The sequence below is a fragment of the Alosa pseudoharengus genome, unplaced genomic scaffold (assembly GCF_046254945.1).
Source record: "Alosa pseudoharengus isolate Yale_2024_CS ecotype anadromous, Long Island Sound unplaced genomic scaffold, YU_APseudo_1.1 YU_APseudo_1.1_scf_1, whole genome shotgun sequence".
Classification (NCBI taxonomy): Eukaryota; Metazoa; Chordata; class Actinopteri; order Clupeiformes; family Clupeidae; genus Alosa; species Alosa pseudoharengus.
In genome coordinates, this window is record NW_027468564.1 from 5,022,026 (window position 1) to 5,046,800 (window position 24,775).

The 24,775-nt window shown below is 41.0% G+C and overlaps 1 protein-coding gene and 1 pseudogene across 1 annotated transcript in view; both read left to right on the forward strand.

Moving 5' to 3' along the window:
• Nucleotides 1–1,422: 1,422 nt before the first annotated feature.
• Nucleotides 1,423–23,247, forward strand: LOC143135947 (protein NLRC3-like; annotated as a pseudogene).
• The window catches only part of LOC143135698 (NLR family CARD domain-containing protein 3-like), a 219,438-nt gene continuing 209,337 nt past the window's right edge, over nucleotides 14,675–24,775 (forward strand). The window contains exon 1 of the mRNA XM_076296147.1: nucleotides 14,675–14,721. The gene's annotated coding sequence lies outside the window, so the exon portion shown is untranslated. The remainder of the gene's footprint in view (nucleotides 14,722–24,775) is intronic.

Genomic DNA, 24,775 nt, shown 5'->3' on the forward strand with positions numbered 1-24,775 from the left:
AGAAGGTAAGGCAGCTTAAATGAGGCATTCTGTATGATCAGAAGGTAGGCTAAGGCATCTTAAATGAGGCGTTCTGAATGATCAGAAGGTAAGGCAGCTTAAATGAGGCGTTCTGTATGATCAGAAGGTAAGGCAGCTTAAATGAGGCGTTCTGTATGATCAGAAGGTAAGGCAGCTTAAATGAGGCGTTCTGTATGATCAGAAGGTAGACTAAGGCAGCTTAAATGAGGCGTTCTGTATGATCAGAAGGTAGATAAGGCAGCTTAAATGAGGCGTTCTGAATGATCAGAAGGTAGGCTAAGGCAGCTTAAATGAGGCGTTCTGTATGATCAGAAGGTAGGCTAAGGCAGCTTAAATGAGGAATTCTGAATGATCAGAAGGTAAGGCAGCTTAAATGAGGCGCTCTGTATGATCAGAAGGTAGACTAAGGCATCTTAAATGAGGCATTCTGTATGATCTCCACCAGTGAAAGAGCAGAAGATGATCAGCTGAGCTGCTCAGGGAAGCTGGGCAAGACTCCGTGGCCTGAACTAACGCTAGGCTCCATTTTAGATAACACATCAGAGCCAAAGTCCATCCTTCAGACCTGAGTTCATTTCCTTAAAGAATCAGTAACATGGTGTCAGTGCTGTATGTGTCTGGGACTGGACCTTTTGGCTTTTCTGTGCTGACATTGTTTAGGAGTGTCATTACATGTACAGTAGGCCTAACACTAAACACAGACAGCAATCCACATAAGAACCACACACACACACACACACACACACACACACACACACACACACACACACAGGTTTAGACTTTGGCACATTATATGCTTATACTGTTTCACACAATGAAAATGACTTTGAACTATGTCTTGAACTGAATGTATTAAGACATAGGCTATCGGTTGGTAGGGCCAACAATACTTTACATTAGTCTATTTTTGGCGATACAATCTAGATGTTGGAAACGGGTCTGGAACAGAGTTCACTGGCACACAGAGACAGTAGAAACATCATGTCCACATACTGAATACGCAGCTTGAACATGATCCAGTGTAATCTATGTTAAATAAATATATTTACATTTATCAATATATTTCAAAATATGAGTAAATATTCAACATCAGACATTTTCAGATATTTTCTGCATATTAAATATATTCAGCATATAGGCCTACTTTCATGCAAGATATCCAAATATATGTTAAGTTCCACATATAGCCTACTTGCATACCTTATTGTACTGTATAAATATTAAATATATTGTAGCCATTCAAATGAGCTGGATGCAGCAGCATAATAGCCTATGTGAATATTTGTTTTCCCTTCATTTTTCTGTGTGGGGGTTGCGCGGCGGATCTGCGACTCTGTCATCCTGAACACAAACCACGCCTAAACTAACTGACATATCGAAAGTGAAAGGTTGTAAAGTTACTGCGTGTAGCGGACAGGCTTTGTAGGTTGTAGACTGTAGACGTCTTAGAAACTTGATATTTTTCTAGCCTACAGGAACCTATTTCGTGGTGAGTAGACCTGCAATGGTGTTTGTTTGTCTTGCTTCGTTTAATTGTTAAGAGGGATGTAGGCTAACTTGCATTTTGCTTAGTTGTTCAGTAGCCTAACAGGAATGAAAAAGGTGAAGGAAGTGAAAGTCTAACTCTCCCAAAATGCATCCTAGGGTGTTTTTGTGAATGTAGGCCTACCCGAGTCAAACTTTCGTTTAAACGCACAATTACGTCCGAAGCGCCTATTAAGCTTGTACCGTTGTCGTTTTCGGGTGAAATGGCCTATTGGATGGGAATGCTACAGTAGGGGCACTACTATTTTGATACATGATCGCGTCAAAATCGCTATTTTTAAAACACTAAGAAGGCTCGACATAACATGAAACTTTGATCGTAGTATCAAGTTTCATCAGTGTTTGTGCATATGAACTCGAGCATTGAGGACATTGTTTGTGTAGGCTACACAGAGCTTACTAAAAGAACGGTTTGAACAACCAGAGCCCGTTTACGGAGAGCCGGATCACTCCCTATTAACTCCATTGTACCTGCAATCTGCTGCAGTTCCGCTAGGGGCGATCACGAATAAGTGCAAAAACAATGGGGGTCTATGGAGCTAGACGGCTAAATGTGTCTCTTTCACCTGGTTGTCGTTGACAAATCGAAGATTGGATTGTGGTTTCTGCAAGATCAATATGGATTATAGGTCAAAAGTTGAATGAACGAGTACTTACGTCCTTTCGATTTCTTACAGGTTGGGTCGTTGTTGCCCACAACTCACTAGCTTGCTGCTAATGAATGACATCATTGACACATTTGAAAGGGTTTTTAGAACAAATAAGTGACTCAAAAAATATAATACTCAGCGGTGTATATTTTCTCTGCCCCCTCTTTCGCATGCAACATTCCAATTTCTGGCCAAAAAATTATATCCCGAGAAAAGTGGATTTGAGGGGTACAGCTCCATAGACCTCCATTCATTCTGCACTTATTCGTGAGCGCCCTCATGTGGAACCAGAACAGGAACTGCAACCAGTTCAGAAACCGGAAGTTTCCCGAGAGTGGCGGTTCTCCCCTTATTAGACATTCTCTGGAACAACTCACTTGGTTTTTCTGCTCACCGCCATCTTGCCAGTCAAGGAGTCAGTTGTGATCTCTCTCTCTCTCTCTCTCTCTCTCTCTCTCCCTCTCTCTCTCTCTCTCTGTCTGTGTGTGTGTTGAAATATGATAGGCCCTACACAGTTTTTGTATCTGTGATATTAATGATATAGTCAATATTTGTGGGTATATGGTAGAGTTTTTGCAACATTTCTTTCTAAGACAAAAACTACATGCTTGTGCAAATGTCTGTGGTAGGCTAGCCTACGTGACAAATAATGTGGCATATTGGACGAATTTACCTTTACCAGGGGTAGGCCTACCAGTAGATGTGGAGGGTGCTGTATATCATGATATTTTTTCTTCATTGTGAGAATTTCAACTATATTGTATAATCATGATATTGATGGTATAGTTGATGATGTTTTGGGGCATTTGGTAGGCTAGATTATGTAACACCATCTCCAACATCCTTTATTTGTTTTTTCGAGAAAAGCAAATTGCTAAAGCAAATGTCTGTGGCTTTTCTGTGAACCTGAAAGATGCCTACATGACAAATGAAATGCAGCCTACACGACAAAGTAACTTTGAAGAGAATTGTTAACCTTATAGCTGATGATTTACCTAGCAACATGTGATGCAATTGAACTGATTAGCTGTGTCTCATTGGAGAGTAACAGCTCCATGTTTATGCATCCAGACCTTAGTAGTGATCCAACTCATACTGATCCACAGTGAGTGAACATTGCATCATATCCAACTCATACTGATCCACAGTGAGTGAACATTGCATCATATCCAACTCATACTGATCCACAGTGAGTGAACATTGCATCATTGATGAACCTGAACTATTGTCTCTGTCTCAAGCCCTGTAACATACGTTATCACTTATAAACCATTGAACAACTGCGCATGAACTGTCACCTTGGAGAACCCTGGCGCGCTTGGGGAACGGCTCGCCAACCTCCCGTGACCGTCCCAACAGTCAGCTCGCCAGAGCGGGGATCCACATCCCGCAGCTCCGGCCGCACCTCCGTATCTGGGCGGTCACCGACTCAGACATGGTTTTTAGATTTTCTTTTAACCTTTTTTTAAGAAGCAAGACAGAAAAAGCGAGAAAAATAGAGAGAGGTATAGAAAGAAAGAGAGTCGGCAGCAGTCGTCTTCTTCCCCGGTTGAAGTCGATGACACCCGTCTCTGCTGCTCCTTAAAACTTCTCCCGATATCCTCTGCCCTTCCTCTTGCTCGCAAGACCGTGTAGATTCTCTTCTGGGAACTTCAAGCGACGTCGCTGAAGAATGAAAGAGTGATTGTCGTTGGCTTATTATAGCCGAGCCGTTTTTCGCTACAACATTGATTAAAGGCAATATAATAAAGTCATGAAGTATGAATAGGTCAGCATGCAGTAGGAATAAGTGACAACTGCCACAAAGATTTAATAATAACAATGATAATAAATAATAATAACAACATTTATTTGTACAGCTTCTTTTCACCTTTGTAGTTAGAACCGTGGTTCTCAGATTTGGTGTTTTCTAGGAAGGGTATTTCAAACTCTCAATCCCAAACAAGGGCGGAAAGTTTGGTGGTTAGAACTACTGCCCATGAGCAGTTGCACTTGTCAATGTCAAAGGATAGGACAGGAACCTAACCAAAAATCACAAAGTGTTTTTTTTTTTTTTCTCGTGACAATTGGTGCTGTTGTCTTAATGTTCATTAAAAGACTGGCTCCCCTGCTGGGCTCAATCTTGCTACAATGTTCATTTGAGTGTTGGCTTGTGTTTTGATACATGTTTTGTTGTGTTCACAGACACTGGAATATAGCACACTGATCAAAGGTACAGTGGTTAAAGCAGGTGACTTCATATTAAGATGTTATGGGTGAGATTCCTTCATTACGTGGGATTAACCTCTTGCATTTGACTATGTGCAGTTGAACTAATGTGACACGTGGTAATACTAAATAAACCTGAGCCACTTTATTATTTTTAGCTGATGACATGTTCCTAATGGTCTCCTGGGGGGTATTCCATCAACCTCGCTAAAGGCCAAACCTGGCTTATTTCGATAAGTCTCGCTAATTTTAGTGAGAATTCCGTTCCATTAATGAGGTTAACGTGAATCACAGCTTGGTAACTATGGGAATTTATGCCACAGAACTAACCTGCTCTGTAGCAGGTTAACTTTCAAGCTAAATTAAGCTGTGTTGCAAAAAAAAACAATCAGTTGGAAAACGAGTCCAAAAAGATGGTTCCGTCAACCTGTGCTTTCGTCACCTGTAGCCTACAACTTCAAAAATAGAAGTAGGCCTAGAAATATTTTTTCTGACAGTGTCACCAAGCATGGATTTAGACATTCATTAGCTCCAAAGAATGTATGAATATTATGCAATTAAAAATGTTTTAACTTCACATGCTTGTGGTTCTAGGAATCCTACTACTCTGCGTCATTTACGTTCGGTGGTGGTGTAACATGCAGCGAGACGGCATAGGAAAGGAATTACATTCTTGCGTGTTCGCAGGTTCGCTTCCCATACGAAGTATTAAAGGGACATTCCACCAGTGGAGAAATGAATATGTATTGAAAGTGGGTCATATATGTAGTAGAATAGTAGCATACATTTCTAATTTGGTGCCTTCTTGACCGAGAAAAGGCAGAAAATGACTTTTTAGTGCTTGTGGATTGCAGACAACAATCCCCATAGTGCATTGCAATGCTCAGCTCCGCAGGCCACTCCCACTCTCGAACTCTCGAATTGTTCAACTCCGCCCATAATCTGTCAACCAAGGCTCGAGCGTTGAGCTCCACTCTACGCTACCTGGAAATCATTTCAAACAATTTCTAGTGAAGACTTAGTTTGCGAACTCATTAGTGAATTACTCCTCGTTTGTGTTTCGAAATGGTGTGCACTTGCATGTTACCGGGATGTTCAGCCAGCACAAGGAAAATACACGGGAGTAAATTTTCATAGATTACCCAAAGAGTTGGAGTTGTGCAAAAAGTGGCTACGGACTATCAATAACCCGAAGTTCGGAGAGGACACAGCCATTGAAGCACTAAAACATCTGACGGTGTGCAGTCTACATTTCAAGGCAGAAGAACCCCTTAGGAGTGAAGAGACCCGCGCTTGTGAAAACCGCAATTCCGTCGATATTTACCTTGCCAGATGATGTCGACGAACAGCCAGGAACTTCTGGAACTAGCAGTGCTAGCTGCGCTAAACGCATTTGCCTGGAGGTAAGGTTTTTCTGACTCGACTCTACTTCTCGACTGAGAACACACTGATATAGTCGTCTGCTGTAAAGCAGCACATCTCATATGATTTGGCTGTTTATAAAGTAAATATCTTGTATGTTTTGGTTGCTTGCTGCCTCGCTAACTCTACTCGTCAGCAACGAGGAAGTAAAGTTATCAATGTAACGTTAGACAGTTATGAATATCGTGTCCATTGTGTGTTGCATAAGCTGCATAAGTTTGCTATTAGCGATGTAAATCCACCATGTTTTACTGTGTTAGTCTGACGTTATTCAAATGTTTTTAACGTTATTGAACTTACAAGAAGTTTGTAAGTAGCCTAAATAATATTATCTCTAATCATGGCTGCAGTGGAGGCTAATCGCAAGTAAACGCAGTTTATCCACCACTGAATTTCAGAAATAGTTTATCCACCTCTTGATAGTTTATCCACCACTCAATACATTCAATGCACTTCCTAATAGTGTGTATGCACTCAAGGAACGATCTACTACTAGTAGCCATACCACTTGTAAACAGTAATGTTCACCATTATCATATATTCTGAATGTCTTATGTATTAAAAAAAACATCCAGTAGCGCTTTTCCTTACTGCAGTTTAGCCTACACCTCTTATTTCACCACTACACCTATCTTTAGTATATCTAAGACTACTGTCTGATTTAAATTAGTGGAATATAGTTTGAAAAGAAACCTCTTGTTTGTTTTATAGTCACCATGCCCAAGTACACCTGGCCTTGATACCAGTGCCAGCACCCTTGAAGTTGGTGAAACGGATGAAAGGCACTACAAAACAGGTGGAAGTGCATTCCACACCATGTGGTCAATGAACATCGATGGACTGACACGGATGGAAAGCGGCATCACTGTGACCATGCTCTTCTAACAGCTGAGGAGCAGAAGAGGATGTGGCTGAAGAAGGACTCGGTGGCATATCAGGACCTGACGTCACTCGTCTTTGATAAAAGGCTTTTGAAAGATCTTCAGAAGATGGCCCTCTTCAAACATACTGGTAAGAACTGACACCCTTTATACCCACATGTTTTTAACATATCCTATTGAACATGTTTAATTAGTACTATATATTCTCCTTTTCACACAGGGCCACTGGAGATCTTTCACAGAGCTCTCCTGAAGTACCTCCCTAAATGCCAGGCCTTCTCCTACGAGGGAGAGGGCCTACCTCGCCATCATGGAACATAATGAGAACATTGTGGCACAAGAACAAGCCACCACGGCAACAGGTGTGTTTTCATGTACTCTAAATACTAAAATAACCATAAGTACGTAGCATGTTCACAGCTAACTCAAAATACATACTTTGCTGAAAAGTTCATTCTATTCCTGTGGAGAGACATCTACTAGTCAAATCTTTATTCAGGCATCTGTGTAATCATTATAATCCTTGTCATTTATAGGAGAACCACGCGTCAAGCAGGTCTTCTGCAAAAAGTCAAAGCAATGGATAGTCAAGAAAATCTATAAGCCACACACCACCAAGTTCATCCAAACACTAATTGAGAAGGTCATAGAAAACAGACGCAACCCAAACATAACATTCAAGGACTCAACCGCTTCACTCACCCAACCACAACCTCCTTTTCCACCTAACATTGCCCCTGTCCCAAAGCCGTCAAAGAAAGCTGCATCATCATCATCATTCAAGAGCCACTTCTGAGACGTCAGCTCTACATTAACCCATTCCTCACAAATATTTTGTAATATTACCATGCCTTATGTCTTTGTCTTATATGGTCTTTTGACCTTATCCTTGCACTACCTTACCTGTTTGCACTGCCATTGAGCACCTTACTATACTCAATCACAGGGTCAATACCTCTAAAGTGTGGATAATTTTGTTTGTGTGTTTTGATGTTCATGACAATTCTTTCTTTGTGAATTAAAAACAAAATGTCACTCGTGCTCTCCTGTCTGCCTTCAACAAAGTTTAGTATCATAAACTTGGAAGGAGGTAACTGATATGCAACAAGCTTATAATGCAATGTATACTTGTAATACTTCATAATTTATAGAAATTATAGGTATGACCACCATTCTGTTGTCATCTGAGGCAACAGTAGCTAGGTAGTTCCAGTTTTGAAATGTTGGGTGTTCAATAACTCGAATACACTTGGAGCAACACTACTAGGAAAGAACTACAACAACGTACATTTTAAGCATTTAATTAAATAACTAAATATAAAAAACAATACAACTGCTGAATGACAATATACAAACAATGAAACTATAGCTCCTCGAGCGTCCTCCGCGTCTTGGTGCCCGCAGTACTGGCCGTCTGGAGCTGGGTATTTCTGGCGGATAGCCAGCACGACACAAGCAGGTAACACGACATGACGACCTCTGCCCAATCTCTCTTCTTGTAGGACCCACTCAAGAAAGTGCCGGTAGGCTGTTAGAAGAAATTGTCTGGACAAAACATTGAGGCCAAAGTGAGCGATGGTCTTATAGCCTAGCGTGCCACAGTAGCTAGCATAACTGCAAGCTATTTGTGCAATGAACATGCCACGTTAGCGTGTTAGCAAGATTACTCCTTGACATAGTAACAAAGAAAATAAACTTACTTTACAGAAAGACGTCCATTTGGCCCTGTAGGCTTTGGCTGCCGTTTCCAGTTGACCTTAGGTATTCTAAAGTAGCTAGGTCTCCAGGACGCCACTATCCATATGGGGTGCGAAACTCGGGTGATCAACAACACACACGTCCGTGTCATCCTCCGATTCCGTGATTTCGTCCAGAAGAAATTGGCATCGCTGGAATTCTCGGCAGCAGACAGACTCGTTCTGTGTCCATTGTCGCACAGTTAGAGCACAGGCACCACCAATTCGCCCCAGCTCGAGCCATTGCGGGCTCCTCGTCCGCGGCAGGCAGGTCGTCTGCCTCGGCTGTTGTGGCAGCAGCTTCAGCCGCCTCCTGTTCCTCCATAGCCCTCAGCTGCTCGTCGCTATATTGTGGCTCATAAAGATAGCCACGAAAATCCTTTTCTACCATATCTTCTTCAAAATCCCAGTCCTCCATATTGCATCCGTCTGTGTATTCGGTACCTTCGGCCATGTTTGCTGCAGGTCTCTGCAGCACTCTGCCAGTGAATTCAAAAGCACTGGCACTGATCTGTGATAGGTCTGTTAGCGCATTAGGTCCAACCCCCTATGGGCGGGGTTGAAAGGGTGGGAACTAGCGCTTGTAGTTTCAACAGAAATCCACCCCTCTTACACTTCCTCCGACAATGACGCAAAATTACGATTTTTGCATCATTGTGGGAGGAAGTGTAAAGAGGTAAATACGGATTTCTCCCATCTCAGGGGGAAATGAGAGAGTGTTGCATGACCATTCAAAAGTATGACTGGGTTTCTAACAATGCAAAGCCTAATGCAAATGGGTGGAGTGTCCCTTTAAGGCTCCATAGTTTATCACCTTGATAATGACATTTTTAGTTATAATCTTTGATGAAAGACATATGTCTACTGCTGATAAAGGGTCATGCACATTTTGGTAGGCTGTTCAGTGACAGCTTTGCCAGTGTTTTCATCTAAGAACGTAAACTAGGCTATAGATAGTTTTGAATATCCAGATGCATATCCATAACTTGTTTTTGAGTTTATACTATTCATTCATTCACTCGTTTTGTTCAAGCATAGACTGTATAGTCTATGTGTTCAAGAGTGAAGCCAATCAAACTTGCAATTGATTTCAAACCATCAGCATTGTTGTTTTAAATGTATGCTTTCATTATTCTCCAATTTCTGTAGGCAATCTATTTTTTTCTCTCGATGTTAAATTTGATGACTTTCGATGAAAATCCTGTAGATGGCGCTTGCCAAATCTAACAGAAATCGTCTAGTATTGTCTTAATTTTACGACATATATCCTCTTTTCGTCAATCTACTGTTCTACCTCGTGCACGAGCAGAGATGAAGCTGGCTTGAATAAACGAGGCCAAGATGCCGCTAACTTGAGTTAACGGAACGGCTTCAGCCCCAAGTGAAAGTCTATGCTAGTTCAAGCCAGGCTATTTCCGCCTTCATTAGCGAGGTTGATGGAATATCCCCCTGATGTAGACTAATTATATACATAAATATTTAGGGTCCAAACCTATTGTTGTGTCTCGTAGGCTTAGGCTGGGCCTACTCTTAAATTGATAAGGATTAGGATGTGAACTCCCACCAGGTGCAACTGCACTGTGCGCAGCACCAGGCTGCTCAACAACGGGAGAGAATTGCCCCTGTGTGTGTGTGCATTCTGCACAGTATCCCATTAACTGCATTATGGCTCTCTAAAGTAAATTATCAACATCAACGTAACGCAAAACTATACGCACACACACCTTTTGTTTGAGCAGAAGAGAAAATAACAGCGCACACACGCAGCAATTACAGAAGTTGTAGGCTAGGTTTAAACAGTTTGCATGGCAGAGTTCCACTTGCATGAAATTGACAAAAGACATCCATGAACAGTAGCCTAAATAAAGGCAAAGACACACACAATAACCCCCCCCCCCCCCAAAGTTCTCCCGGAACCCTAGCTGCAGTGCATTGTGGGAGCGCGTAGCTGTAGTCCAAGACACTGACATTACAATATGTAAACAAACGCTCCCATAACAGTTGGAACCGTATCCACCGAATAGAATTGATATACTGTATGTAAGTATGTAATGTATGTAAGTCACTTTGGATGAAAAGAGTCTGCTAAATGAATGTAAATATTCTAACTTTGAGGTGGGCAGGGGGACCCTTTTCACGTCTGTGCCCAGTGGCTCATAATCCGTCCGTGATGCCAAGGAATATAAATACTAATTATTCTGATTTGTTGCTTTAACAGTAGACTTTTACTATTAAGTGCATGGTTTTATTTGGATAATATATGTAAAGAAAATGTAGTAAGTTATTTATAATTAGGCTGGGATTATTTTACTTCCCTATCCCAGAACCCTCCCACTTTTAAAAAGCTTGATACGCCCCTGGTATATAATATATTTTGCAGTTTGTGGTTTTGTGAATTGTATTAAGTATTTTGATAAAACAAGCCTAGTTTGTAAAATTGTGTTGAAGCGATTGGAAACAAACTGTATTGTTAACTGGACAAAATGTGGATTTCGGTCTGAACTTCTTCAAAGAAGCACCAGGGGTCTCAGATTTTTGTGATGTAGTTTGAGGGTTGAAGTGATACCACGTCTTCAGGTGTTGGCTCCTATGAAAATCCAAATAAGTCAACCCTAGTCTGGAAAGAATTTATATGGTTTGTTGGCACAAAATCGATATGTTTCAGTTTTTCTCAATTGCTTTGACCTGCTTAAAGAAACTGTTTGGTATTCATTAACACCTTCTTTGCACAGCAGAAGTTATCTCTTGCAAATGTGCTCACACATTTTCATTGGGTTCACACAGTTCTCATACCTTTTTGCAAAACAGATAACACAGATTATTTATTCAAAGACCCCAAACTCTTTTGATATCCCTGTGCTAAACAAACAGAAAGCATCTATTCACAGGTGGTAGAGATTTCTTGTGTAAGTCTGAATATCTGATACACCTGTGTGAATCTCCTCAATCAGCAATCATTCATTATCCATAAGAGACACAATGTCTGTTCGGTGTTGCTATTTGCAAGTGTGGATCTAAGGCACATTTAGAGAAAGTGCTGTATTGCCTATAGTTGATGAAGAAAACAGTACAAAAGCTGACAAATCCAGGTATTTACTGTAGGTCTATTTCAATGAAAAATAACAAGTTGAAGTTAAATGAAATTTGGCTTGTCTAGGTAATTGGAGATCGTACATGGTAATATTAGGAGGGATGAATACAACTATTTTGTATTTTTTTTAAAAATTGTCTTTTCACATTTTTTCTGATACCAGACATGCAAACATTGCAAAAATGTTTTGCATTTTGTTGTCCAGTGTGTAATGATTGATTAAAATCACATAGTGATTTGACTATAAGATGTGTTGTTTGAAGGCAAAATTTGCTTTTGCTACATGTTTTAAATGTTTTGAGAGAGTAAGAGCCTTTTGCAAGCAAAATGTGTAATTTTGGCCAGAGTGCTTTTGTTTAGACCTGCATGTCAATTGCTTTGAAATGTGAAGTCAGAGTTGACACAAGCATTCCCCTCGCTTCGTTTTCCGACAGTGTGCTTTTGTTTAGACCTGTGTGTTAATCGTTTTGAAAACGTGGAGTCAGAGTTGACACAAGCATTCCCCTCGCCTCGTTTTCCGCCTGTGTGGGCCCCTTGATTCCAGTGTGAAAGGGAGTAAACTTCTTCATAGAAGCATCAGGAGTCTCAGATTTTTGGTTTCAGATACCACTTTTTCAAATGTTGGCTCCTATAAGAATCTGAATAAGTCAACCCTAGTCTGAAAAGAATTTGCATGGTTTGTTGGCACAAAACCTAAGCATCGAGACAGCAAAAAAAATGTGTTCTTGTGGGGGAGGAGTGCCTGGTCCTGTCTGGGGGTCCGTTTGGCCACTGGCTGACTCCTGCAGGTGGTATTTTCCTCTGCCTCCCTTGGCACTTTTTCAGCCTGTGTGGGGCCTTGATTCCTGTGTGGAGGGGAGTCTAACAAACGTCTGGTCTCGTTTGAACCATCGTTGGTATATTCGTCTTATTCATGTGAATTCATATTTGTGTTCTGACTGTTTCCACCTAGTGAGACACACACTCTGAGATGTATATTCGTCTTACTCATGTGAATTCATATTTGTGTTGTGACTGTTTCCACCTAGTGAGACTCACTCTCTGAGATGTATATTCGTCTTACTCATGTGGATTCATATTTGTGTTGTGACTGTTTCCACCTAGTGAGACACACACTCTGAGATGAGTGAAGAGGCCGAGGGGGCTGCAGGTCACAGGAGACCAGAGTCTGCACTACACAGCTGTGTAACCATGGAGACTGACCAGGATAATACTGTTAGCATGAAGAAAGCATCAACACGGACCAGTGCAGGGTGGGTACAGAAAGCATAAACACACACACACACACACACACACAGAGAGAGAGAGTGAGTAAATAACTGAAACACAGTTGCTTCCACTAAGTGTGTAAGAGGGGGTGTCAAGTCATGTCAAATCAAGTTTTTTTTATATAGCACATTTCATACACAGAGTACATAAAAGCATAAAAGTACAATAGTGTAAAAGTGTTTAAGTGTAATTAAGTAATAATTAAAAGACATAAAAGTAATAATTAAAAGACATAGAATGATTACTCAGTGATAATGCTCTTAGTCAGTATGGAGTATGGTAATTTATGTTCAGTTCATATCTTGTGTCTCTTTGTGTTTGCAGACCACAGACACACAGACCTCCATCTCCAGTGCCCAGCTGTGTGTCCATGAGGAGTGATAAGTCCATGCCTGAACCTCTTAAATTCAGCAGTGGACATGTCCCATCAGGACTAAAGTGAGTTTAGACAGATGTTAAGTCATACAAGGAGATACTCACTCTCTCCCATTGACTCCCATTCATCCCAAAAGCGATATTTCCTAAATGTGCTTAAACTAACACCGGTGATTTTTTAAAGCAACCATTTCACTTTGATAATAAACTAGATTCTTGTACAGCAAGAATAACAGAAATCCACTGTAGCAATGTTGAGAAATTCTATAAAATTTGCTATGTCCTAAAACTTGAATTTTCACATTCGAAAAACATACCTTAATGATACACTACAATTTATAAAGGAACGACATTTAAAAAAAAACACGTTCGACTGGATGGATCAGACGACTAATTAGTAAGAAAAAACAAGATTTCTACCATAATTTCCTGTTAAATTAAATATTTCATTGCGCTGCACGGCCACCAGATGAAGCCATTTCACTGCTTGATTTTACATCCCAAAAAAGGCCTGACGTGTAGTGTCATGTCGCCATCTGGTGGCCATGAAATATTAATGTGTGGACGTATTGTCTGTGAAACGTGTGTGACTCCTTACTAATTATTTGTCTAAAATTTCTCAACATTGCTACAGCGGATTTCTGTTATTCTTGCTGTATATATATTGTACAAGAATATTGTTTATTATCAAAGTGAAATGGTTGCTTTAGGAAATATTGCTTTTGGGATCATAATCTGCGACTAGTGGTGACCAAAGAATATTTTGTCGGATAGCATGACAGTGGTAACCTGGCCCTAGCCAGATAAATGTCGTTCCGCTTAGCTCCGCCTAGCTTCACTCACATCCATCTGGAACCTCTTCCATTGAGAGTGATTTCTCCAACCAACTTTATGGTTTAGCCAATCAGGACGCAGGGCGGGAGTTTCATAGATGTGACATAGCGTAGAAGCGACTGTGAGACTGTTATCAGCGTCACGGGTTGGCTTCGATGTGAGTGGTTGAAGTAGCACGTCAATAGATGACGGACAAGTGGCTTATTCAATCATATGCAAGCATTTTTTGATTAGGTCCAGCCTTCTGAAGCAACACTTCAATGGATCGGTTCCAGATGGATGAGTGGAGCTAGGCGGAGCGAAATTCATCTGGCTAGGGCCAGGTTATGACAGTGGTCCCAGCACAGCTATGTTACCTCACTGCATATCGATAAAGCTTGGGATGCCCATGCCATGAAATCAATTAAATACAGTTGCTCCACCTCTATGGAACAGACCATATGAACATGCATACAAACAGGTGGTACTATAGCAGCAGAGACCATTCACTAAACGCTGGTAATGTGACTTCTGTGTGTGTGTGTGTGTGTGTGTGTGTGTGTGTGTGTGTGTGTGTGTGTGTGTGTGTGTGTGTGTGTGTGTGTAAGAGGAGATGTGACATCAACTTCGAACACATTGAGTAATTTGTGTTGAGTTTCCATGCCTGAACCTCTTAAATTCAGCAGTGAACATGTGCCATCAGAACTAAAGTGAGTTTAGACAGGTACGAGGTCATGCAAGAAGATACGCACACACACAGAAAACATGTAGAACTGTATGAACTGTAATGAATGACATCGGCAATAGCCTACGTACAAATTCATCATTCACTAAATGGACACAGAGAGGCCTCCACTCTCCAAGTCTTGCAAAAAAAATAGCCAGGTTACTATATAATACTTTGAAATTCCCTTTGAGTCTGATCTGCTCCACCTTTCCACCAAGTTTTGCGGAAATTGTACCTGTGGGTTTTGCGATATTGTTGACAGACCGCACCGCAGTATATGGAAGCTGTTGAAAGCCAGCGCATGCCACTAACGTTCATAAAAATAATATTTATGGAATTTAAATAGACAGATACCTCTGATTAGTATGGCTGATTATTGTTTAACTGCTATGATATGTGCACCAGCCAGATGAGGGAAATTAAATTGCGTGTGTGTGTGTGTGTGTGTGTGTAAGAGAGAGTATATTAACTTCCAACACATTGAGTAATTTATGTTGAGTTCATATCTTGTGTCTCTTTTTGTTTGCAGACCACAGACACACAGACCTCCATCTCCAGTGCCCAGCTGTGTGTCCATGAAGAGTGACCGGTCCATGCCTGAACCTCCTTTATTCACCAGTGAACATGTCCCATCAGGACTAAAGTGAGTTTAGACAGATATGAGGTCATGCAAGGAAAGATAAGCACACGCACACACACAGAAAACATGTAGAACTGTATGGCCTTATAATGTAATTGACATAAATTGCTTTGGACAAAAGTGTCTGGGAATTAGGGGTGTATTCTGCTTTTTGACAGTGTGAACACTTTGAATCTACACAGTTTTCTATTCTATGATTAAAGGGATGTGTTGTCTGTGAGTGTGAGTGGATGCTAGCCTAGGCTGATGCAGTCACGTCAAGACAAATCTGATTGGCCAATACACAGTGAAAATAAATGAACATTTTATTAAATTATTAAAATTATCCCTTTCTTCATCCCACACCCCAAACATGTCATACAAAATGTCGTGGAACAGAAACAACAACCAGATATTTTCATAAGCTATCATTTTATTGTCATCGCAGTTTTAAAGCTTCGCCACCAGGGGGTGCTACAGCACTTCCCGCGCCACTGAATAAAGGCAACACACTCTACAGGGAAAATTCCTTCAAAAAAACACAGTACATTTCCCCGTATTTCGACAGATTTTTCTCTGGCAATTTTAGCCCTGGGCACATCCTCATTGTTTTGTTCTGTAGAGAGAGAGAGAGAGAGAGAGAGAGAGAGAGAGAAAGAGACAGACAGAGAGAGAGAGAGAGAGAGAGACAGACAGAGAGAGAGAAAGACATTTAATTTGATTGTCTCATTCCATGTCTCTGTAGTGAGCTCAGTACTGATCTGACTCAGGATCAGTCCAGGTGTGGAGTGTGTGAGCAGCTACTGAGGGACCCAGTCATCACCACCTGTGGACACAGTTTCTGCAGGCAGTGCATCAGCAGCTACTGGGAGCAGCCTGGACTACCAGGAGACCAAGCCTGTCCCCAGTGTGGGAAGACATGCAGAACCCAACCTCCTCTACAGCCTCCTCTGGATGAACACACAGATATGAGCACACAGGGTGAACACACAGGCCTGATCAACAGCAGAAGACACCTGCACACTGATCATACACCAGGCGGAAAGAGGGAACTTGGTGAGTACACATTTTGGCTTTTTAGACATTTTAGTGATTGTGGGCCATATCTTGACAGTCTACAACGCATGGTCACTGGCAAAAAGCTAATTTAAATTTAGTGGGATGTCTAGTCCACATTGGGAGTGTTTTCGTTATCAAACGTTGGGCGGATGGCGCAACAAGGCTTTCCTAGGTTTCTTTAACAGTTATGGGTGTGTTTTGGGTGTAACATCATTTAAACAGATGAAAATGACATCCGTCATTCCCTTTAACAGCGTGCAGCGCAACTTCAAAGAATGCATCTGCATTTTAATAGTCAGCGGCACATTTGAAGAAATCTGCTTGCGAGACTGTATGAACAGTTATTCCACTAAAACCATGCTTTACAAAAACCTAGCATAGTATAGCCTACACACATTTGCACTCGTCTATTACTTGATCTCATTGGCAAAGTCAAACTAACTTCACCGTGGTGTCAGTCAACGTTAAAAGAGTTATACACATTAATTACTTTCACTATTGACTAACAATGGGTTACAATTGAAAACATAGCCTGGAAAAAACAGGCTACATCCCAATAATGTTCGAATGACTGAATAAAAAACCATTTATCCTGCAGAGGAGTTGCTTACATCTTGTGACTGTGTGCCTTCAGCTGTGCTTCATATTTGCCTCTCCGTCATTATCAATTTGCAAATGATGGTGAATAACTACTCATTGTGAGATGTATTTCATAATATCTTTATTCTAATTATGTTTCCCATTGTAATGGTGTAATTTGTAATGTTATGCATGGATGTGCGCTGGTGCACGTTCCTGGATGATATAGGATGGTGCCTTGTGCACCCGCCCATATCACTGTAGATAATGTGCTCTTAAAATAACATATTGTCACAATCACCTGGCTCAAAGTAGCTGTGACATTAAATGGGAGACCACACTGCAGCGAAATGTTCAATAATATAAGTTTTATTTTAACATTAAAAAGATAAAGTCAGTATAGTGTATGAAAAGGATAGTGTAATGCAAAGGCAACACACTCTACAGGGAAAGGGGTGTCTAGGGGTGATCAAACAAAAGTGTAAAACGCAACGTCGGTGTGAGGAGCGACGGGCTGAAGCTCTCCCCAGCGGAGCAGCCACAGAGTGACCAGGAACCAGGCCAGAGCATAAGGGGGTCAGAGCTGAGGCAGAGTCAGAGAGCGTCCATTACCCATGAGGTCTCCTTTATAGGGCCACCCATTACCCATGAGGTCTCCTTTATAGGGCCACCCATTACCCATGAGGTGTCCTTTATAGGGCCACCCATTACCCATGAGGTCTCCTTTATAGGGCCACCCATTACCCATGAGGTCTCCTTTATAGGGCCACCCATTACTCCCAGCACCAATGGGCACACTCCATGATCTGCAGATTAGTAACAAGGCAGCTCCTTTATAGGGCCACCCATTACTCCCAGCACCAATGGGCACACTTCATGATCTGCAGATTAGTAACAAGGCAGCACAGACAACAGGGGCAGAGCCCCAACAGGCATTAGAAAAGGTGTAATACTGGGAATGACCAGCAGGGCCTTAACAATATGAACAACTCGCCATTGACTTCTGATCTGGGGCCTATTGCACAAAACTAGGATAAGAGATTAAGCCGGGATATCTTGGTTATCCTGGCTCAATTTATCCGTGATCCAGTTGCACAAAAGCGGGATAGGGGGCAGCAGGATATGTTATGGTATAAGTTACCATGGCGATTTATTCTTTGGAGCTAGCCTGCTCCAGACCAGGCTAAGTTCCAGGATCTATTTAATCTCATCCCTTATCTCAGTCAGCAGTCACCACAAACGGAAACCAATAATTATTCCACTGCCCACTACACATTGTTATCACATATACCTAGACCCATTGTCATTATTTAAACGTTTGTGATCATTAATTAACTTTTACATACTCGCCATTCCCGACCTGTCATGCGACAATGTGACGTCACGGGAGTGCCTAACCATTTCGCGCGTGGTGGTCGCAGAACTAGTTGCAATATTCTCCTAAACAGAGGTGTTGCTGTTTGCTGCTGTTGTGTGAAAAGGCTATCGCTACCTACTTCACACCGTAGAAGAAGCAATGAAGCTGCTCTAGTTGCCATGGTGAATCAGTGAATCTGTGATCGGTGCCGGGGTCTATTTGAGGGAGCCGTGAGCGCGCACTTATCCAGGATAGGTTTCACCTGGCTTGATGAATTCGTGTCTGCTCATCCTGGCTTGCTCGTTGTGCAACCAATTAAGCCTGTACGCTCTTGTTTTGGATTCATTGAGCGCAGCTCAGTAACTTATCCCGGATGTCTTAATTCTGCTTTTGTGCAACGGACCCCAGGTTTCTCTTGGTCAGTGGCGTAATGCGTTTTAGGTAGTGTAAGATAGCGATTTTTAGACAACGCGCTAGACCACTCCTTAGGTTGTTAATTTCCACACCCCTTGGTGCATTGTTTAAAAAAGAGAATGTGCAAAATGCGAAAATAAACTTATAACGAGTTATAAGAATATAATGAGTTTTCTGCCAGTGCAAAAATAGGGCTCTGTATCTGTTTTTCTGAGAATTAATGTTAATAAACAGAATAATTACATTTATTTCAAATTATTTATAATTATTTACAGTCCTATTAGAGTGACTTAATACTTACGATTAGGTTCAGTATTTTTTTTAAATATAATTTCTGAAACAGACACAAATAGATAAAACATGTTGATGTATCAAGTTGGAATACCTGTTGGTGTATTGGGTTTTTTTAGGACTCATATTAAATTGAACATTCACCATTTTCTCACTGAAGTGTAATATTCTGAAATCGCTGCTCTCTCCCTTGGAATGGTCGTACCAGACATTTCAATGCAAAATGGGTGGTCATTACTACCTGTAATGTGTAACTAAAGTGCCCGACTGAGGATGTCCTGAAATATCACCTCTCATGATAACTTATGGAATGCGTCTCGTCCAATCTGAAATTAATAAATAGTTCAACCGGACCTAACTGTCTTTATTGACTTGTCATTTGTAAACAGATGAGGACCTGAGGAGAGTTATAGAGAATCACAAAGCCAGTCTGAAGAGGAGGTTTGAGAACATATCTGAAGGCATCATCAAACCAGGAGCTGAGATACTCCTCAATAAGATCTACACAGAGCTCTACATCACAGAAGGAGAGAGTGAAGGGGTGAATAAGGAACATGAAGTTTGGCAGGTAGAGTCAGCATCCAGATATCAAACCACAGATGACACACCAATCAACTGCAATGACATCTTCAAGCCCTTACCTGGACAGGAGAGTCCCATCAGAACTGTGATGACCAAAGGAGTTGCTGGCATTGGAAAAACAGTCTCTGTGCAAAAGTTCATTCTTGATTAGACAGATGGGGTAGCAAATCAGGATGTAGATTTTATGTTCCCCCTTCCTTTCCGTGAGCTGAATTTAGTCAGGAATGATCAGTACAGTCTTCACAGAGTCCTGCTGGACTTCCACCCTGAGCTGAAGGAGCTGAATGATGGTGAAGGATACAAAGACTGTCAGGTTGTGTTCATCTTTGATGGTTTGGATGAGAGTCGGTTGACTCTGGATCTTGCACAGAACAGTAATTTGTCTGATGTAACACAAACATCATCAGTGGATGTTCTGATGACGAGCCTCATTCAGGGAACTCTGCTTCCCTCTGCACTCATCTGGATAACCTCACGACCAGCAGCAGCCAGTCAGATTCCTGCTCAGTACATTGACCAGGTGACAGAAGTACGAGGATTCAATGACCCACAGAAGGAAGAATACTTCAGGAAGAGAATCAGTGATGAGAGTCAGGCCAACAGAATCATCTCAGACATTCAGAAATCCAGGAGTCTCCATATTATGTGCCACATTCCAGTCTTCTGTTGGATTGCAGCTACTGTACTTCAGCAGATGCTGGAAAAGAAAAACATTAAAGACATTCCCAAAACACTGACTGAGATGTTCATACAATTCTTGCTGATCCAGACATCTCGAAAGGATCAGAAATATCAAGAAGGACAAGAAAAAGATAAGAAGAGGCTCTTGGGATCACAGAAACAAATACTACTGAAGCTGGCAGAACTGGCTTTCAAGAATCTAGAGAATGGCAACCTCATGTTTTATGAGGAAGACCTGATAGAGTCTGGCATTGATGTCAGTGAAGCCTCGGTGTACTCTGGCATGTGCACCGAGATCTTCAAGGAAGAATCTGTGTTTCACCAGAGGAAGGTCTACTGCTTTGTGCATCTGAGTGTCCAGGAGTTTCTGGCAGCTGTGTTTGTGTTTCACTCGTATTTAGCTAAGAACCTTGAGGCTCTGAAATCCCTCATCAGTGATGAGCGTAGAGATTAACTCAATCCATCAATTTTATCTTCTCTTCAATCAGTACTAGGACTAAAAGACAATTTACATGTTTTACTTAAGAGTGCAGTTGATAAGGCTTTGGAGAGCCAGAACGGTCACCTGGATCTTTTCCTTCGCTTCCTCATGGGCATTTCTGTGAAGAGCAATCACAGACTTCTTCAAGGTCTACTGAGCAAAACACACAACAGCTCTGATAGTATTAAGGAAACATGTCAGTACATGAAGGAGCTCAACAGGGAAGGTCTCTCTCCTGAACGATGTATCAATCTTTTCCACTGCTTGCTTGAAATGAATGATGATTCCATGCACAAAGAAATTCAGACATACTTGTCATCTCCAAAGAACATCAAACAGAAGTTGTCTCCTGCCCACTGTTCAGCACTGGCCCACATACTTCTGATGTCTGAGGAGGTGCTGGATGAGTTTGACCTGAAGAAATACAACACATCAGATGAGGGACGCAGAAGACTGCTCCCAGCTGTGAGGTGCTGCAGAAAGGCATGGTGAGTTTCTGATGGAGAGACTGTGTTAACTATAGCGACTAAATATAATGTTGCAGTCACTGCTGCCAACTGCTGATGTAGCCCGACAGTACAAAACATTAAGAGACCTCGATTCAAAAGTAAAGGTTATCCTATCCACCCTATGATGGTTGACCAGCTGAAGGTATGTTTTCGCAAGAATTTATCTAGCTTACCCAGCTTACGATGGTAATTAACTGGTGTTGCTTATCGTACCATCTCAAGCTGGTAATTTGAAGTATAGTATATATAAGTATAAGTATATATACTCTTTTGATCCCGTGAGGGAAATTTGGTCTCTGCATTTATCCCAATCCGTGAATTAGTGAAACACACTCAGCACACAGTGAACACACAGTGAGGTGAAGCACACACTAATCCCGGAGCAGTGAGCTGCCTGTATCAACAGCGGCGCTTGGGGAGCAGTGAGGGTTTAGGTGCCTTGCTCAAGGGCACTTCAGCCGTGCCTACTGGTCGGGGTTCAAACCGGCAACCCTCCGGTTACAGGTCCGAAGTGCTAATCAGTAGGCCACGGCTGCTCCCCGGCTGCCCACATTATTGGTCTGTAAATTGTCTGACATTTATGTCAGTCAATATTTGTCATGAGATATCTTTGAATTTGTAGTACCATGGCTATGTGTTTTGTGCATACTATAGTTAGCTAAGTTATGCTAGCTCTCGTTGGTATTTCCAGAGAATGTCTAATAAGAATTTGCACTGTCGGGAAACTTCCTTCCTCTGGTTCCATGTGGGGGCGCTCGCGGGCGAGTGCAGAATGAATGGATGTCAATGACGCTGTACCCCTCAGAATCCACTCAGGATATACATTTTTGTCTAGTAATCTGAATGTTGCATTCGAAAGGGGAGGCAAAGAAAATATATACTGCTGAATATTATATTTTTTAAAGTCGCTTATAAAGCCTTTCAAAAATGTCAATGACGTCATTCATAAGCAGAACGCTAACGTGTTATGGGCAACGATGACCCAACCTGTAAGAAATCAAGGAAAGGATATTCAAATATTCATTAGTTTAACTTTTGTCCTATAATCCATATTGAACTTGCAGAAATTGCAATACAATCTGTGATTTGTCAACGACAATCAGGTTTTCACCTGACAAATTTAGCCGTCTAGCTCCATAGACCGCCATTCATTTTGCACTCGCCCACGATCACCCCCAGTGGAACTCTGGTGAAACTGCAATCAAATTCGGTACAATGGGGCTTAATAGGGATTGAACAGGCTCTCCGAAGATGGGCTCTGGTATTCCGAAGGCTAATTACTAGCAATCCCTTTGTGTTGAAGCTGTGTCGTTAGCAGAATTAGCTAATTGTGTTGTATTGCATATGTAATGTTATATGAAATGCATATGTATCTTTTTCTGTTTTCTTGTACAGTTGTATCATGTAAATAATGATGTGTTAGAAGAAGCATTGTTGTAAACGTCAGTAAACAGAAGAAGTCAATTCTTTTTTTATTTATTGGAAAGCTTCTGACTAACACACAGTGTTTACAAGGACACTTTTATTCCAATTAGATGTTATCTAGCGGTCTAGTTCTACCTGCTAATAACACAGTACGAGGGCAGCATAGTGTGTATGTGTGTGTGTAGGGATAGTGTGTATGTGAATGATCGGTGTAGCATACTGTCATTATAGGGGAATACTATCTCTTGAGTATGTTGATTTAATGGGCCTCTGTTTAAACAGTATCCCTTCCATTTATCCATCTCTGTAATATTTTATCTTTTCTCATGTTGTTATGCAGGCTTGCTGAATGCAAACTCTCAGAGAACTCCTGGAAAATTGTGACTACTGTTCTACAGTCACCAAACTCCCTGATAGAGCTGGACCTAAGTCACAATGACCTGAGAGATTCTGGAGTTCAGCTTCTCTCTATGGGACTGTTTAGTCCCCACTGCAAACTGCAGACATTAAGGTTGGTGTAAGGCAATGCATTTACTGATATTTATTTGTGTTTGTTTGTTTACTTAATTTTTTATAGTTAGCGATACACTACAGTGACAGGTAAATTAAAAATATTCATTATAAAAAAGGACCATTTATCTATCTCTGTAATGTTTTATCTTTTCTTATGTTGTTTTGAAGACTTGCGGAATGCAAACTCTCAGAGAACTCCTGGAAAATTGTGGCTACTGTTCTACAGTCACCAAACTCCCTGATAGAGCTGGACCTAAGTCACAATGACCTGAGAGATTCTGGAGTTCAGCTTCTCTCTATGGGACTGTTTAGTCCCCACTGCAAACTGCAGACATTAAGGTTGGTGTAAGGCAATGCATTTACTGATATTTATTTGTATTTGTTTGTTTACTTAATTTTTATAGTTAGTGATCAGTGTTGCCACAGTTACCTTGAAAAAGTAATCTGATTACTGATTACTCCTTTAAAAAGTAACTTAGTTACTTTACTGATTACTTGATTTTAAAAGTAACTAAGTTAGATTACAAGTTACTTTATTTGTTACTTTCAGCAGCTGCCGACAACACCCCCACCGCCTCAACATAAAAATTATAACTGGTTTTGCCTATTCTCACTATACTGGAAGTGCATTTTACCTAACCTACTTAATTTTTGTAGTTAGTGATACACTACAATGACAGGGAAATTAGAAATATTCATTATAAAAAGAGTCATTGAACTATATGAAAATTGTAAGAACTATATAAGACACTGCCATTGTATTGCCATAGATAAGCCGATACCAGTCAACAAGGCAAATATTGGCTGATGCCGATGCTAGGCCATTATATATTGTTCATTGCACCCCTACAATTTAGCCATATTACATATTGTACTACATCTTAGTGAAACATTTCAGATTTGTGTGTGTGTGTGTGTGTGTGTGTGTGTGAATGATCTATGCCACACTCTAAAACCTCACAGCTATCATTACTTCAAATGTTTAGTAAGTATAACACAGTTTTTGTGTTTTGTTGAGATTACTTGCCTAAAATGAGTGTAATTTAATGTTGAGGTGGAAAAGTAAATTTAAATCAAGTAAACTACTTGAATTGCTGAAGTTTGTGCTACACTGTGAAGTTAGTTGGTTAACCTTACTTACTTTTAAAAAGCATGCAAACCGATGAAATTGAGCCTTCAAATTACTGACTAATCTGAAATAGTAATTGCAAGTTGTGTAAATAAATGCTTACTTAGTGTAGTGCACTTACACTACTGAGAATTCCTATTTCACCTAACTAGGTAATTACAAGTAAAGCATACTGTTTTTTTTTATTAAACACAAGACAGTATTCCAGATTAGTCTGTAATTTCATGGCAATCGATTTGCATGCTTTTCAAAGGTTTAAAGGTGTAACATTAGCCTGGAAAATCCAGAAAGACTAAGGGTCACGAATAATGAAACTGGCCCAACTCGAGGGGCAGCACCAAGCATACATTTGAAAATCTCTCTGCACGCAATTGGAAAACACTACAACCAGTGTTTAC